Genomic DNA, 17,917 nt, shown 5'->3' with positions numbered 1-17,917 from the left:
AGAGGATCGCTTGAGCCCAGGAGATGGAAGTGTCAGTGAGCCAAGATTGTACCACTGCACTCCAGCCTGGGTGACAAAGTGAGACCCTGTCTCAAAAAAAAAAATTGTTAACAGGGTAGATTTCATGTTAATTGTACCACAGAAAGAGAGGAAAGGAAAAGAAGGAGAGGAGGGGAGAGGAGAGGGGAGGAAAGGAAATAAGGAAGGGAGGGAGGAAAGGAGGGAAAAAAATAGGGAAAAAAAGGATATTGACAAAACTCCCAAAAGCAAAGCCAAAAGAACAAGAATTTGTTTCTCTAGAAGATATCATGTAATGGCTTATCAGTAAGAAAATGTCCACCAACGCAGCAGAAAACCTTGGGCAAACCATTGAAAGGAAGACAGGAAGGAAGGAAGGATAAAAAGAAGAAAGGAAACAGAGGGAGGAAAATTCACACAATAAGAAATACAAGTAATGTTTAAAGATATCGGAAGATTCACAACTTTACTTACCCAAGATATATGTGAACTCTAACTAGGATTCCGTTTATCTGCTATCAAGCAGATAAATATAATGTTTAATAACATATTAGCAAATACATGGAGAAACAGGACCTTCAGACATAGACATAAATTGAAACGACCTCTATAGAATCTAATTTGGAAATACAATCACAATGTAAAATGTGCATTCCCATTGAATGGCCAATTCTATTAAGATCTGTTCTATATTTTAACTTGTATGTGTGAGAACTGGCACTTGTACGATGCTATGCTTTGTAGTCCTATTTGGAATAGCAAAAGAAAAGATTTCACTGGCCTTCAATAAGTGTGATATTATGGGATACTATTTAACTGTCAAAATAAAACTTTAAAAGAATGAATAAGCACTTTACAAAAAAATTAAAAGGCCACTAATACAATGCAATCAGTCTAGCCCTCAGGCCTCATATGATTTAGTGAGAAACCAGAGATAAGAGAGAGAGAGAGAGGAAGAAGGAGGAGGAGGAGGAGAAGGCATTAATTTTGCTCTAATATTAACCCCTTTAAAATTGAATTCATTTAAATTTAACCTTTTAAATGCTTTGCAATAAAATATGCATTATGTATTTGCTAGTTTGTTCTGTGCAATTTCATTCATACAAAGTTACTGTCAAAAAATAGGTCAAGAGCCATTTATAAATAACGTATTAGTAAACCAAGTTAAAGGGACTTTATTTATCCTTTAACCTTCAATTTGCACTAATTGGGAGCAGTCATGGGAAATAGTGCCAACCTCACCTCAGGTCAGATGGCTTAACAAAATGAACTGTTTCATACCCAGAAATAACTATATTCCAAATATAAATATGAATCAGTTACAAAACAGATTCCTTTGAAACTACAAAATGACCACACTGTTAATATATTTGTGCCGCTATTAAAAATGTGCAAGGAACACACGTTCTGAGCTAAAGCTGTCCCAGGGAGTGATTCTCATTTTTGCTTTGAATCTTGTGTAAACAAAACTGGGCAGTCTCCTTTGAGCCACGAACAAATTCACAGCCCCTGAGTTTTCTAAAGAGAAGAACTGAGAATGGGTATGTTTACGTTGGAAGGGTTTGGGGCTTGAACTTGCTGCTTTAAATTTCTTTCATCACAGGGAAATCACTTTCAATTTGTCTACTTGCAGAACTCTAATTTGGTTTGTTCTCAGTTTGAGGCATACCATGAAAAAGACGCCGCATGTTTGTATTATAGCAAAATTTGGAAGCCACCTCGGTGACAGTGTTTCATTTTCCTCTTCGCAGTTTTATCTTTAAAACCTGAATCTGTTCTCAATCATTTAGAACAAGGTCCGTGACATCAGACTGCCTGGGTGCGATTCCTGGCTGGCCTTTTCTGCACTGTTTGACTTTGGGCAAAATGCTTAACTGTTCTCCTCTCCTTTCTTCATCTGGAAAACGGGGCTTTTTATAATACTTTCCTCATACGGTCATTGTGAGGATTACCTTATGTGAAATTAGACAAAATAATTAGAACAACCCAGTTCATATTGTGTGATGAATAAATGTTGTGTATACAAATGCTTATTAATTATATGAGTTTTTCACAGAGTCAAGTTCAGATATATTGTTCAAAGCCTAAATCAAAATTACACTCTCAAAAAAATATATATTGAAGTCCAATTTTTGCATCCAAAATACATATATAAATACAGTTTTGCATTTATAAATTAATGTCGGGGCAATGGTGTATATGTACACATAATTGCCATAAAGTCGTAACAACTGCTACAAACACAAGCCTTCTGGCTTTGTGAATGTGGTCTTTGAGAATCCTTTTTGAATAAGCTTCTTAATTGCCTTGGTCTTCAGCCGTGCACTATCAGAGTTCCTGACTGTCAGCCAAACGGTCAGGTGAAGTTAAAGGTTTTGGACTTGAAGGTTTATGAAATGGGCAGTGCAGAGAAATTTTGAAGAAAATAAATACATGTAACTCCAAAGTCTTCCCTAATGTTGTTTTAAAAGGGAAGAAAATTAGTAATAAGCAAGTCCATTTTAATAAATATATTTTTCCTTTTAACATACTGAGTGTCCACTGCATGGAGTCGTAGGGTGGAAGAACCACTGCAGAGACAAGACAGGGCAGCTTCTTCAGAAACCCAGAGTCAAGAGCAGAGGAAATTTGCTTATGCTCACATACGTATGCACACCCACACATAACCAACAATCGCTTTAATGATATAACAAGGGCTTTTATGTAGCCATAAACGTTGGATATTAGGTGAAAAGCCAACAAATGAATATATATTTACTCAGTTGTGTGGCAGTTAAAGGAAATGAGCTGGTATAGATTAGCATGGTTCAAGACCACATCCATCATATTGAGTCAAAAATGTAGAACAAAAGATACACAAACAGGGATTCATATCATATAGGTAAATTAAAAATACACAAGCATTGTTCATTGCCGTGGATATGCATTTATGTATGTGAATGTTAAAAAAGAAAAATAGTGGTCTTGAAAGATACAAACCAACTCACAATCTAGGCTTGGTGTGAGGTTATGAAGGAGATTATACCTATGCTCTAATTTTTCTAATTTACAAAAAGGCATTCTTCATGTTATTTTAAAATATACCCTTTTTTAAATTTAAAAAAATACAGCATACATGACAAAATGTTAGCAATGGTTTATATTTTGGGTAGTGGGAACCCAGACATATTTCCCTGCTAATTTCTGTTTTTCTAAAGTTTCTGTGTTATTCACAACAGCAACAACAAAAATTGTAGGACTGCAGTTAGTTAGAAAGCGGCTTCTCGCTTGCCATGCAGACAGCCACTCAGCGACATCCTCTGTGGCAGAGCAGGTGTCGTGGTCTGTTTGGCTGCCTTTCTCATCTTGTTTGTACCTGGGAGAAGTGTTCACCATATGATTGCATTTAGCACAATCTAGACAGCTCCATGGCTTCATGCTCAGATGCATACCCTGATGGAGAACCCGTCGCTTCCCCACAGGTTTCATATGGCAGTGTCCCACCCCAGCGGCTCAGTTGCAGCTTTTATATGTTGAGACCTATTCCAGGAACTATCCACTGAGATAAAGCAGGATTCTCTTTAACACAGAGTGACTAAACAGTTTGAGGTTCACATTTGCCTTTTATTCATCTTCCCAGACTGCCAGTGCAAAGCTCTTGAGTCTTGTCCCTAAAACTCCACAGAAATGTAGATCTCTGAGATTGACAAAAGTTGTCCCATGCCTGTAATGTGTTCTTACAGTCCCTTTCCCTGAAACCATCTCTTCTTTAGAATAAGATTTTATCTAAATCTATTTGCATTTATTCAAAATCAGAGACAGCTCTGAAACCAGACCCTGTTTAAATATAGAAATAAGAACAGTTGTAGATTAATCAAATGTTGGGAAACTTTAAAACAACAAATTATATTTATCTTCTGTGTTTCCTTTTTTCCAGATCTGTGATTTCCTTCTGGTTGGCTGTCCTGCGTGGGTGCCAAGTTCCACACATGATTTAATGAATAAGAAGGTCAGATGTCAGCATGACTATTTGCAAACTTGCGATCTTTGCTATTAACTGTCCCTTTTTAGCATTATTGGAATTATCTCCTAATGTGTAGTGTTGCTGCTGTTGTTATTTAATGTAGTTTTGAACTATGTAGGTATTCAGAAGAAATATAAAGCATTAAATGAACTAAAAACATAACAGAAAAGTAATGCTACTAATTCACTCAAGAAGAGTAATAGGGCAGTGAGAGAAAAGAGCCCATTTTCACTTGTTATGCCAAAAAATTATTGTGCTCAGCGAAGAGCCAACAATCCTTTCCCATGTGTCTTTTCCTTGAGTGCAAAAAAAAAAAAGCATGAGAATTACATAACCCATTGGTTCCAGCAAGTCAGATAAGGTACAATCACCTGTGCAGTAAAGATCCACTTGACTAGCAAGTCTTCTGAATTCGCCTTTCAGTCCTGAGTTATGTGGTCACATCAAGCAACCATTCAGATCACTGGGTTATAATTTAGGGTCCAGTTTGTTTACATTATTATAACAACACAATTTCAGTTTATCTCTGCATATAAGGTTGTGTCGGAACTTTCCTTTCTGTGTTTATTATTTTTAGCACTTTAAAAACTAACCATGGAAAAATGGCTTTCTGGTGATAAGGAGACATTCAGGCTTGGCCAAGGTCTGGCAGAGTCTATAGAAATGCTCACTGGCTGCAGGAGCCCGGCCTTTTGAATGCTGTCTTTGTGCCTCCTCTTGCCCATGGCCTCTGGCCTATTGTCTAGGCGCCTGGGTTGGGGTGGTGCTATCTGATTGTAACCAGTACTAGGATTACAGCGCTCAGTGCCCAGGCCCTCCCTTGGGCCCCCTGTCTGGCTGCCTCTGTCTCCCAGCCCTCCCTAGAGAGGACCAGCCATAGTTCTCATATCAGAAAACACTATTTGTAATTTATAGAATGTTCAAGAAAAAGAGATCACTAAGAATCTTCAAGACCTATGGTTCTCTAAGTATTTTTTCATCTTTACAAATAGCCTTCTCCTTTTCCCAGTTGAAATCTTTCAGTGGACCTCAATTTGTAAAGCATGGAAAAGGACAGCTGTTCTGTTTAAAGATGAGAAGGCTCCTGCAACCCCAGTCCTCAGCCTCTTCTTCATCCCACCTCAATCAAGGTGACCTCAAAGGTCTTCCATTCCCACCAGGAAACCGGGGGCACCTCCCAATACTTGCACATTCTTTTTACAAGGCATTCTCCTCAGATTTACAGATTTACAGATAAGGAAACTAAGAAGAGATTTCTATAAATACTGAAAACCTGAGGCACTAGACACAAAAGAATGAACACTGTATTAATTCATTTTATGTAGTTCTAGAAAAGGAATAACTAATCTGTGGTGATAAGAATCAAAATAGTGATTACCTTGGGGAGAAGAGAGGATTGGCTGGCAAGGGGCCTGAGGGAATTTTCTGGAGTGATGGAAATGTTTATAGAACCATGGGCTACCTGGCATCTGTTAAAACTCACCTGTGCATTTTACTTTATATAAGTTGTACTTCCATTAAAAATAGAAACAAAAAGGAAAATAAAGAAAAAATAAATTAGGCATTTAGTGAATGAAAGTACTGTAGCCAAATATTTGAGTTTGATCAATTTCCTTAAAACTATGTGGGCTGTTTATTGGATCCGGTCTAAAGTCATTACACAGAGTTTCTGAAGATTGAAAATCATGCTGTTCTAATATTTTTTGTTCAATAATCACCAAATCCAGAAAAAAAAAAAAACTCTCAAGGAATTCCTAACAATGAAACCTGTAATGTGGCTGAGATGTGAGACCTGGGAGTTCTGGGACTAGAGATTCAGAGGACAATATTTGATTCCACTGACCACAGAGGCCAAGAATCATTGCCCTCCCAGTCTGTAGCTCCCAGGAGGTGTAGAGTGGCACCATATTCCAAATGGGGGTCCTCTGAGCTTCTAAGGCTCTGAGAAGCCCCTTAAAAGTCTCTGCTGGGAGGAGTGCTGGTGGGTAGAAACCATCTGGGTTTCTACATGCAGCTGGACTTTTATCTGTTTGGGTATTGGGCTTCTCTATCCGTTTCCATGTATATAAAGAATTCTGTAAGTGAGAAACATGTGACAAATGTTACACATGTTGTATACCCATTCTGGTGTATATTCTTTCCTTAATGAGCCAGATGACATGGAATTCTACGCTTTTAACTATGCTGGATTTTGCCTCCTAAGATTGTATAGAAAGACATGGTCCAGGTCTGGCACATTCAGGATGGTTCTGCAGGGTCACACTGATCTGAACTTAGGCTAAGAGTTTTGGATAGTCTTAGCTTCAGCCACTCCCCCAAAAGAAATGTCCCTCCTGAGCCCCTTTCCAGAATTTCAATGCAATTAGGAAGACTGTGGAAGAGAGGAAAGAATAAAATAAGCTTGGGGCCCTCTGGAGGCGCTGAGCATGTAAGTGGTTGTCATTGGCTCTCCATCCAAGACCATATTGCTCATTGCCTAGGGAAATGAGATGCCATAGTGAGGCCCCATCCTGCGGGGGTCCCAAAGATGCCTTTCTTTAATTTGGGATTGTATGTTGTTCAGTAATCTGTACTTCACTGATATAAACCTCATTTTTGTCATGCATTACTTTAACATGCGCTATTAACAGTACTCATCAAATACAAATTCTTCATAATTTTTTTAATCCTCTGCTCTGACTCGTCTGACTGCTTTTTAAATGCCCTATAAAATGCAGGCTTCTCATATATCTTAGCAGAGGGGAACTTCTGGTGATTGAGGTTGAAAGACAGGCCTTCAGTGGTACCTGTCAAACAGGCTACTTGCAAATTCAGTCTTTTTGCTTTCAGCAGGCATCAAGAACTATCAAATAATGGGCTCTGTACCTGTGTTATTGCAGTAGGGCATTTTGACCCTCTAAAAAGCACTTTCCTTGCCCTGAAATACTTTGAAAAACTTCATTTAAATTTTGCTATTGTGAGTTTTAGAAGTCAGGTAGGGGCTGGGTGTGGTGGCTCACTCCTGCAATCCCGGCACTTTGGGAGGCCGAGGCAGGCAGATCACAAGGTCAGGAGATCGAGACCATCCTGGCTAACACGGTGAAACCCCATCTATACTAAAAATGCAAAAAATTAGCCAGGCATGGTGGCGGGCACCTGTAGTCCCAGCTACTCGGGAGACTGAGGCAGGAGAATGGCATGAACCTGGGAGGCGGAGCTTGCAGTGAGCCAAGATGGTGCCCCTGCACTCCAGCCTGGGCGACAGAGCAAGACTCCATCTAAAAAAAAAAGAAGAAGAAGAAGAAGTCAGGTAGTAAAGTGGAAGGTAATTATTGTGGCAGAAATACAGCTAAGGACATAGGCCAGGGCAGATGGGACCCAGGGGCCAATTCTGCATTTTAGAGCCTGATGAGTGAAATGGGCCTGGAATGAGCAAGGAAAAGGTTTTTGAAAAGGAAATGATGATGGCGTTAGGAAATGGCAAGAAAGAGTCATGTGGAGCTGGAGAAGGAATGATTTGAAGATGCTCAAATGTTCCAGCCTTTGAGGCTGTATTATTTTTGTTCAGAAAGGACAAAATGTCTACTACTTGAGTGATTTCCCAACAAAGGGCCAAAGCCTATTTCACTCACAACACAAATCCACATTAACACAAATTTAGTTCACTAATGAAGCTATGGTAAAACTGAATCATCCATGAAAAAGAACACTTTAAATAACCAGGACATTTTTGTAACCCACACATACTGTGCTTTGCCTGCACATGCACACAAATTTCCTGATCAAACCAAATTTAATTTAGCAAGAGATTTTTCTCCAACCAGTTTAGTTTAATGTGCATGAGAGCAGAAATGAAATTACACAATATAAGAGTTTGAGCAGAATTTCCTTTTTTGCAATTCCATTTGAAAGGACCTATTTCAAGTCATTAAGAGCCAATTTAACCAAATGGAAAATATCAAGATATAAATCATATGTCTTCTCCATTCCAGGGACTTTGGGCAACTGATCCTCCTAGAGCCAAAGTTCTTGAAATTTATTTATTTATTTTCTATCTCTTGTTTCCTTCCTTGGTCAAGTGGCTAATGTAACATGTGTGTAGTCAGATACCAGTTATTCATGAGAATGGGAGGGTAACATGTCGATCGTTAAAGCCCAATTTATTGACATTTTTCCACTTTGTTTTAAACAATATGCATTTTCATCTACCAAACTGCTTGTAAGAGCCGTTCACAAGTTAGAAATTATATCCAGGTTTGAGGGTTTTTTTGTTTTTTTGTTTTTGTTTTTGTTTTGAGATGGAGTGCCGCTCCGTCCCCCAGGCTGGAGTGCAGTGGCGGGATCTCGGCTCACTGCAAGCTCCGCCTCCCAGGTTCACACCATTCTCCTGCCTCAGCCTCCTGAGTAGCTGGGACTACAGGCACCCGCCACCAAGGCCAGCTAATTTTTTGTGTTTTTAGTAGAGATGGGGTTTCACCGTGTTAGCCAGGATGCTCTCAATCTCCTGACCTCGTGATCCGCCTGCCTCGGCCTCCCAAAGTGCTGGGATTACAGGTGTGAGCCACCACGCCTGGCCCGGGTTTGAGTTTTATCTCCTTTTCCTTTCCCCAAATGTTTTCCGTAGTGGTGCTATTGAGCTATTAACAATTTAAAAGCAGGTTGAAAGAAAAATAACAAACACCCCAATGTGTATATTATTTTTATTCCCTGTTTGTAGACAAAGAAGCTTGGGTTAAAATGGTTAGGAGCAATGCCTAAAGACTTCACTGTCACAGTGGCCAGGCTGGGCTTTAACTCAGATGGTTCTATCCACAAGCCCCTGTTCTTTGGAAGAGAAGCAATAGATCAAAGTATACCAACATAATACATTGGCTAAATTGGAGAAATAGCTAAATTTGTGAAGAGATCAAAGTATTATTTGGGGCCTGCCCATAGTGAAAACCATAAAAAGCAGTGACTTAAACAGAAAAAGGTTTTTTTCTCTAAAGTAGGGGGCTTGGTTCTATGGTCAGTAGGGACTCAGGTACCTTCTATCATTCTGCATTGCTGTTCTTAGCATATGGCTTTATCCTCAAGATTTCCTCTTGATTCAAGATAACTGCTGGGGTGCTAGCCTTCACCTATAAATTCTAGACAACAGCAACATGGGGGAGGGGTAGAAAAAGGCACCCATTACTAGCTGTGTTTTTCTTCTTTAGAAGGTCTTACCAGAATGCCCATCAAACAACTTCTATCTACAATCTCATCTACCCACTCGTAGTTGCAAAAGAAGTGGGAAAATGTGGCTTGGTACCTTGCCACCCAGAATGAAAGTGGGATTTGGTTGTGAGGGAACATTGCGGAGACACCTGGCAGACTTGGTCACAATTAGTCAGCTACTGGAGGAAGTATGGAGAGGAATGGTCAAGGTGGGACTTCAAGGGACTGATCTTGTAGCCAAGTGTATGATGGATAAAAAGGGGAATGATGAAAGGTGGTTTTGAGTACTGTGGTTTGTGGTGATAAGCTCGATATTAGTGAGATGGTATCAGGGATAGGAGACAATAGATGCATATGATCAAATTTGTAGAGTAAATTGACCAAAGAGAATGTGTTTATTCGTTAGCTGCCATCCAAAACTGTGAACTGTGTTTAAACACACACACACACCACACGGAGGTGTGTGTATGTATATAAACACAGTTTATATTTGTATGTATATTCATACACAGATGCATACATAAAAACAACAATGTAAAACTTTTTCTAGGGCTCCATAACACCAATAGCAATGATTTCAAACTTTAGTATCCCTAAGAATCACCTGGATAAAGAGGCTAAATTACAGATTTCGAAAGAGAATGTGAGAAAGACAAATTGTAACGATGACTAGGAAGTCATCATAAGAAGCTGATTGTAAAGATGGGTAGGAAGTCATCATAAGAAACCAAGATGGAGAAAGTAGGAAAGTCAGGATGGGGAGGAAATAGTAGTTAAGTTTTGCTCTCCCTTTTTCCCTCTCTTATTCCCTCCTTCCCTGCTCTCTCCCCTTCTTTTCTTCTTTCTTTTTGTCTTTAATTTTTTAATTTTAGGGGGAGTAGACTTATGAGTTTGGTAATCATATTTTCATAAACTTATAGGCTCCCAAATAAGAAAGAAATTAACACTCAAGTCATCATCACTCCCTTTTGTTAAGCCATAAGACAGCAGGTAATGCCATTTTACAGATGACAAAATCAAGACTCATCTATGGTGTTGACAGTTGAAGCCAGCTCTTTCAGAACTCCTTATATTCAAAAAAAGAGCATAGCTCTTTTGGAACTCTTTATATCCATGGTGCATGATACACTGGCAGGTACACACATCCCTTGTGTGTGTAATTCACACAAAAATGACCAAGTTTTTCAGTACAACTTTCTTGGTACTGTGTGTTTGGCACCCTTAGCTTCAAGGCAAAACCTACTTTTTATTTTAGCTTTTACAGTCAGCAACAGTTAAATAAGTATAACTTGGTTTTCTTATTTTAACCCCCTCTGATTGCATTTTGTAAAGCTCATGTGAGCCCTATTTTTTCCCACCAAATGCTGGAGAGGGGCAGGTTTGGTTGGCACTGCCTGCTGGCTACTCCAGGTGTCTTCCCATGCAGCTTGCTGGGGCAAGTGTTGTGATTTCTGCTCTGACGTCCTGGACAAAGTCTCTCATTAATAAGTAGATGCCTACACACTTACGTAGTAAAAGTATAAAAGCATGCATGGGAAAAACACACACCAACTGTAAAAGAGTAGTTAGCTTGGTGAGAGATGAGAGAGAGGGGAGAAAGAGAGATGGGTTGGTAGTGTTTTGCTGTTTTATTTCTTTTAGGGTGATGGATCAAATACCCACAGATCTGAATGGTGGGTACATGGGTGTCTGTAATATTGTTTTATATACCTTGAATGTGTGAAATGCCTTATACTTTAAACTTCTTTAAAAATTAAGTAAGTGACCTTCTTATAGACAAAGTGATTTGAGCCCTTGAAAGAAATCTTTACTTTCAGTTTTGAGCAGTCTAAGATAGTGTTTCTCAAAGTAAAGCATGTGTTAGAATCATCTAGAGGGTTTGTTGAAACAGTGTCTTGGGTTCCATTGCCAGAGTCTCGGATTCAGTAGGTCTGTAGTGGGGCCTGAGAATCTGCATTTTAACAAGTTCCCCAGTGATGCATGTTGCTTATCCAGAGACTACACTTTGAGAATCACTGGTCTGAAAGAATTTTTCATCAAGACAACTAGAGTTTTGTTGATTGCTCACTTTTTCCTTCATTAAACAAATGTCTGTTATATAAACGTCTCTATTCTAGCACTTGAACTGGGCCACTTATTGTGCATGGATGTATAAAGATGATCTGTCTATGGTGGAAAGGATACATGACTGTTCAATACGGTTGTGCAGGTTGGACACTGTGTAAATTGTGCCTACTGGAGTACTACAGCTTAGCTAGATGTGGCAGTCAAAAGAATTACCAAAGAAACAAAGCAACGTGTGCACAACAGTATAATACATGCTATGATATAAATATGCATGATGTTCTTTGAGGGATCAATAGAACAGTGAAACCCAAAAATGAATTGGGGGCATGGAGTCAGGCAAGGCTTCCTGGAAGATAGAATACCTCAGTTGAGTCTACACAGGTGAAGAGAAGTTATCTGGCCAATAGTAAAGGTATAGGAGGACAGGCAGGGGAAGTAGAATATGCAAAGACACCAAATGTAATTTGTAAAAAGATGGTAGTAGATGGAGTTTAAGATCTCAGACTGGACCAGGTGTAGTGGCTTATGCCTGTAATCTCAGAACTTTGGGAGGCCAAGGTGGGAGGCTCTCTTGAGGCCAGGAGTTTGAGACCACCCTAGGCAACATAGGTGATTTTCCATCTCTAGAAAATCAAAAAATTAGGGGGGCATGGTGGTGCATGCCTGTAGTCCCAGCTACATGGGAGGCTGAGGTGGAAGGATACCTTGAGCCCAGGAGTTGTAGGCTGCAGTGAACCATGATCCTGCCACTGCACTCCAGCCTGGGTGACAGAGGGAGACCCTGTCTCAAAAAGAAAAAAAAAAGAAGAAAGATTCATGCCGGCAGGACAAGAGAGTTGACCATCAGGAGTCAGATCATGAAAGTCTAAGGTGTTTGGATATTAATCTGATAGCAGTGGGGAACCATTTTAAAATTTTAAACAAAGTAATGGTTTGATCCAGTTTTATATTTTAGAAAGAGTCACATCACACACCAGGGCCTGTCGTGGGGTGGGGGGCTAGGAGAGGGATTGCATTAGGAGATATACCTAATGTAAATGACAAGTTAATGGGTGCAGCACACCAACATGGCACATGTATACATATGTAACAAACCTGCACGTTGTGCACATGTGCCCTAGAACTTAAAGTATAAAAAATAACTTAAGTAATTAATTGAAAAAAAAAAGAAAGAAGAAAGAGTCCTATAGGGCAAGGAAGACAGTCAGGTTGGAGGTGAGATTGGCCACAGTGGACCAGACCAGGTAAGCAGCTATTCATTAGCCTAAGTTTAAAATGGTGAGGGCTGCACCAGGGCAGTTCCAGTGTGAATGGAGAACATGGATGTATTCAAGAAATATTACAGAAGTAGAATTGACAAAGCATGGGGATTGACAGAATGTGGGAAGCAAGAGAGAAGCTATCAAGGACGAGTGCTGGGTTTGTGTCTCAAGCAGTGAGTGTAAGTAGGTGACATTCACTGAACTAGGAAGACAAGAGAAAGAGATCTAAGGGCTGGAATAGGGACTGGAGAAGGTGAGTTTGGGTTTGGACATTTGGAGTTTGAGGTATTTGTGGAATATTCATGTGGAGGCATCAGATGCTCACGGATATTTCCTGGGCTGCAGACTTCAGTGTGGATGATATCTAGGTATTAATCACTTGTCTTTATATATTAGTATAAATATTGCTGTGGTAAATATGCTTATATATACATTTTGTCTTAACTTCTGATTATTTCCATAAGAAGTGTTTCTAAAATAAAGGCGATTGATAAACATAGTAAAATTATGTTATAAGACATTGTGTCATTTTATGCTTCCATTAGCATTGCAGAAGAATGTCTGCCTTCCTACAACCTCACCAACATTATTTAATCTTCACAAACTGGAAACCCCAATAGTGAGGTTGCTTTAATGTATGCTTTACTGATTATTTGTAAAGCTGGACATTTTTCACTTTTTGTTGTCCTTGATTAAAGGATTATTTGTTGATGTCATGCACCCATTTTCTATAGGATATTGATTTTTTAAAATGATTTTTAAGAACTCTTTTTTTCTTTATTAAGGATATTATCTCTTTGTCCATCTCATGCATTGCAAATGTGTTGTTCTAATTTCTCATTTATCTTTGCTCTAGCAGTAGATAGCTGTTCCCTCTGCCTGGAACACTCTCAGATGTCCCACCAATATGCCTGTCGGGCTCACTCCCTCACCTGTTGCAAGTCTTAATTTGAATTTTATCCTCTCATTGAAGTCCACTCTATTGGTCACTTCAGATCCCCAACAAGGACAGCTCTTGACAGTTCTGATCCCATAGCGTCTTTCACCTTTTCACATAAAATACAGTTTATTTATTTTGTTGTTACTTTCTATCCACTAAAATGTAAGCTCCTTGAGAATAAGGACACAGGAGCCTTTGTCTGTTTATTTACAGTTATATCCCAAGTACCTAGAATGGTGCCTGGCACATGGTAGGTGCTTAGTATCTATCAGTTAAGTGAATATTAATTGCTTTTGTGTGGTCATTTTTTGTCCTAGGGTTTCAAATTTTAATCCATGTAAATGTATCCTTTAGGATCTGATTCAAATGTCTGGTTTATTCCATTGTCTACTGATGAATGATTTAAACCCTTACCATTAGGATTTTCCAATACTCTTACAGCAACTCTTTGATTGAATTAGAAACAAAATTCAAATTTCTTAATTCCTAAATATATCCATTAGAAGTGGGAGAATGGGGGTGGCAGGGCCACGAGGTCCCTGAGCATTTACTTGGGTGAACAAAATAGTTCATCAAAAAATGTTCGCCTCTTTCACAAAATCGTCTAATTACCTACTTTATTCTAAACACAAGTTTTTGTAGTTGTTCATTCCTATGTTATGTTGACTTATTTTATGAACACTCTCAATGGCAACCATATAAGAAGTCCACTCTAAACAATGGATAGCTTTGGCAGGGAGCAGTGGCTCACGCCTGTAATCCCATCACTTTGGGAGGCTGAGGCGGGCAGATCATGAGGTCAGGAGTTCGAGACCAGCCTGGCCAATATGGTGAAACCCTGCCTCTACTAAAAATTAAAAAATTAGCTGGGCGTGGTGGCATGCATCTGTAGTCCCAGCTATGCAGGAGGCTGAGGCAGAAGAATCACTTGAACCCGGGAGGTAGAGGTTGAAGTGGCCCGAGATTGCGCCACTGCACTCCAGCCTAGGCAGCAGAGCGAGACTCTGTCTCAAAAAAAAAAAAAAGAAAAAAAGACTGGACAGCTTCTAGTGAAGAAACCATACCAAGGCCAAACAATTTCTGATTTGGGAGTTTACTTAATAACAGAGGGAACAAGTATTTACTAGCTCCCTTTGGGAAAACACGTTGTCAAATAAATATTTACTAAGCTTTTCTCTATGCAAAATACCATGCTATGCCAGTGGGAGGTATGAAAAGTACAGCCAATTCCCTTAAGAAAGTTGTAACTGGCCAGGAGCGTTGACTCACACCTGTAATCCCAGCATTTTGGGAGGCTGAGGCAGCTGTATCACCTGAGGTCAGAAGTTTGAGACCAGCCTGGCCAACATGGTGAAACCCCTTCTCTACTAAAAATATGAAAATTAGCCAGGACTGGTGGTGGGCACCTATAATCCCAGCTACTTGGGAGACTGAGGCAGGAGAATCACTTGAACCTGGGAGGCGGAGGTTGCAGTGAGCTGAGATTACGCCATTGCACTCCAGCCTGGGCCACAGAGTGAGACTTCATCTCAAAAAATAAAAAGAAAATTGTAACTAACTGTGGTGATGGAGGTGGGGGGAGATCAGGATACATATTCACAAAAAGGTGAACAATCATTCTTGTTATTCATTATTATTTGTATTTTGGCAACTGCAAATGAATGGGGCAGATATCGCAGATTCAAGATATTAAGAAGAGGAAAAGATGGTGGATTGCAGTGATCTGTGAATCCTTTACTGAGGAAATTAGAATTTGTATCAAACCTAGAAGAATAAGAGGAATTTGACTTTCATTGAAGAGGAGAAAGGGAGAGGCAGAGAGGGAAGGCTATCAGTCCTGAAACCCATTTTCAACACTTAGCAGGTTTTGTTCTCATATTATTGTTTTCATTATTGAAGGCAATGGGTGGTATCATTTCTGGACTGTTCCTGTATTATGATTTATTACATGTTGGAAAATTTTTTATTTCTACCTCAAACATTTGGCGCACTAACATACCTTTGAAATTGATGTTAATCAATGAGGAAAAACAGACAGGGATTGCTATATTTAGACTGATCATCAAAGACAATAGCAAGTGTTCTCCTTGCTTTTTTTAGACAGAGTCTCTCACTCTGTCACCCAGGTTGGAGTGCAGTGGCATCATCTCAATTCACTGCAATCTCTGCCTCCTGGGTTCAAGCGATTCTCCTGCTTCAGTCTCCTGAGTAGCTGAGATTATAGGCAGGCACCACCACACCCAGCTAATTTTTGTATTTTTAATAGAGATGGGGTTTTGCCCTGTTGGCCAGGCTGATCTCGAACTTCTGACCTTAGGTGATCCATCCGCCTCAGCCTCCCAAAGTGCCTGGACTACAGGCATAAGCCACTGCAACCGGCCTCTCCTTGCTCTTTTAAAACCATTTGCAATTAATAGAGAGTGAACCAATTACTTTCTTTCAGTGCTGTTTTTCTTCCTTTGAGAGGAAGCATTTAATATGACAGGCATCATGCCAGCCATTAGTTATCAGTGTTAACAGGGTCTGAGGCAGCAGTGATGAACTACCTATCTCACTTAATCTAGGGACCACCATGTAGTAATAAGCTTAACCTTTTTCCCCCAGCAAATCTTTCATGAGAGTGATTAACAAATAATAATTTCATCTGATAGACTATGTCTTTGACTTCTTTCTCTTCTGCTGCTGCTGCTTATTGTCTGTAAAATGCTAAAAGACAGAGAGCCAAATGCAAGAAGCAGGAATTTAGTACACAGTCTGAAGAGAGAGACCCTGACTACCTAGGAGCCTGCTGAAATTGTCGATTTTATTGGTTTCATTTTGATGTTCCCATTTAATCCCAAATCCTATCATACATATTTTACAATTCTCATTTAATCCTAAATAGTATAATACATATTTTTCAGCAAAGATACAGCACTGAATCTGCTCATTGTAAGAGCATTTACCTACTTAATTTTCTGGCAATCAGGAATAAGAAACAAAGATTTGAGCATATCCCATTTAGCAACCAGCAGATTACATGGACCTTTAGTGTTCTCATTTAAGCTTGGCCTTGGTTCATTTACATCTTGGATGTGTGGACTACAATTACAGCCACGTTACTAAGTGACTTATGTTTTTATTTAATATGTTGTTAATGAAAAGTAGCTGTTTTCTCCATTAAAATTCAAAGAGAGTAGAAGTTGAAGGTAAAAAGTTGATGTGTATGCGGTTTTCTGTGAAAGATTAGATGCAGGACTGTGCAATAAAGTGATTGTGAGACTATTCCCACATATTGCTCAGCCATAGAAAATACAAGCTTCGATAACAAGAAATGACTTTGAGTAGAAGGATCTAGATGAGCCATTGACTTGATAATAACAATGGAAAAGAAAACAATTCACAATAGTATTCCTTTGCACCTGAGCAACTATACATTGAAGGGATCAGCTTTCAGTTCAGAAAGGAAATGCTGAAGAGAGATCGTAATGCCCCAAGATGTACAGACCCAGAGATGAAAGCTGCCGTCCAGGCAAAGAAAGGAGTTTCAGGAGTTCCTCTAAAAGACTTAGACACTTTAATTACCCTAGTGAGGGGCCATAAAACAGAGATGGGTGGTGGTCCTGGCCCAAAGCAAATACAATAAACTCTTTGTTATTTGGTGGATATAGATTATATTAAACAACAACAAAAAAAAGATACTTAAATCATTTACTTACTTTTCCCAGGAACTTTAAAACCATTACTGTTTTCTACCTTCATTCAAATCTTTGGAAACTATAGTTTTAATTTGAAAGAATAGAACAGTTTAAGCTTCTACTACTGGTTTATTTTCCTGGCTAAGTGACAAAGGGGACAAAGTGAAATGTATACCTGTATAATTGTTTCTCTCCAAATCCATTTTATAAAAGTTCATTTTTTCTCAAAATTTATCTCTAGTTTCTTTCATTATAAATTTGCCTTAAAATATATTCATAATTCTAATTTGTACTGGACTTCTGAGATTATCTTATTTTTCTTGGCCTTATACTATAACCCAGTACCGTCCACTAAATATATAAAGTGAGCCACAAATCTAACTCACATATGTAATTTTAAATTTCCTAGTAACCACATTTTAAAAAAACACATGAAATTTATTTTAATAACCACATTTTAAAAAAAAAACAGGTGAAATTTATTTTAATACTACATTTTCTAACTCAATATATAAAATAGTATTCCAACAAGTAACCAGTAGAAAAATTATTAATGAGACATTCTGCATTCTCTTTTTCATGCTAAGTCTTCATAATCTAGAGTGTATTTTACACTTACAGCACATCTCATTTGAACTAGGCAAGTATGAAGTGGCTAGTAGCTATGCGTGGCTAGTGACTAGTGGCTACAGTGTTGAACAGCACAGCATTGATTCTAGGACAATCATTCCTAACATTTTGGACTCAAGGTTCTTTAGGGGAACCTTATGAA

General features: G+C 39.0%; 1 protein-coding gene across 12 annotated transcripts in view; it reads left to right on the top strand.

Annotated features, from left to right (window-relative positions):
• THRB (thyroid hormone receptor beta) overlaps positions 1 to 17,917 on the top strand; it is a 366,979-nt gene that overhangs the window by 154,465 nt on the left and 194,597 nt on the right. For 10 of the 12 annotated variants that reach the window (XM_025376929.1, XM_025376936.1, XM_025376933.1 and 7 more), the window contains one exon: positions 3,935 to 4,006. The gene's annotated coding sequence lies outside the window, so the exon portion shown is untranslated. Of the gene's footprint in view, positions 1 to 3,934; positions 4,007 to 8,991; positions 9,000 to 17,917 lie in introns of all 12 variants that reach the window. The other 2 variants (XM_025376932.1, XM_025376928.1) reach the window with 1 other exon arrangement.

The sequence above is a fragment of the Theropithecus gelada genome, chromosome 2 (assembly GCF_003255815.1).
Source record: "Theropithecus gelada isolate Dixy chromosome 2, Tgel_1.0, whole genome shotgun sequence".
NCBI lineage: Eukaryota > Metazoa > Chordata > Mammalia > Primates > Cercopithecidae > Theropithecus > Theropithecus gelada.
Note: the sequence above shows the minus strand (reverse complement) of the source record. Positions and strands in the feature narration are given on the sequence as shown.